The following is a 723-nucleotide window of genomic DNA, read 5'->3' as shown; positions in this document are numbered from 1 at the left end:
TTTATAGGTTTCACATTTAGGTCTTTAATCCAAGTTGAGTTCATTCTTATATACAGCGTTGAGATATTGGTCTTGTTTCATTCTTCTGCAAATGGATTTCCTGTTTTGTCAGCACAACTTGCTGAAGAGAATATCTGTTCCCCATTTAATGTATTTTGGTCCTTTGTCAAAGATTGCTTCGTCATATGTGGATGGATTTTCTTCTGAGTTCTCAATTCTGCTCCATTGATCTATGTGCCTTTTGTTGTACCAGTACTATGTTGCTTTAACTACTGTGGCTATGTAGTAGGTTTTGAGAATGGGAAATGAGAGGCTTTTCCTAATTTGTGCTTCTTTTTCAGTAATAATTTGCTAATCTGAGGTGTCTCTTTTCACATTAAGTTAGTGATTCATTTTTCCATCTCTCTCTTTCTCTTTTTAAAAACTTTTTATTGTAAATTGAGTGACGGTTTACTGAGCATATTATCAGTTTTATGTTTAGCAAATCATATACTTTGCTTCATTACAATGATTGCAATCCCCTCCTGTACCGTCAGCTAAAAGTATTTACCTCTATTCACTTTAACAATTGCATTTTTCCCTGTGCCCCCTGCTACCTTCATCTTTCCTCTGCCCACTTCCAACTTGTATGTTGTCTGTCACTCATACTAACATATGTCTACCTTCTAGCCCATGAATAATTTTCCTTCTCCCTGCCCCCAGTAACCATCCCTTTCTTAACTT

Source organism: Chrysochloris asiatica, unplaced genomic scaffold (genome assembly GCF_000296735.1).
Source record: "Chrysochloris asiatica unplaced genomic scaffold, ChrAsi1.0 scaffold00069, whole genome shotgun sequence".
NCBI lineage: Eukaryota > Metazoa > Chordata > Mammalia > Afrosoricida > Chrysochloridae > Chrysochloris > Chrysochloris asiatica.
This window is presented reverse-complemented; position numbering follows the sequence as displayed.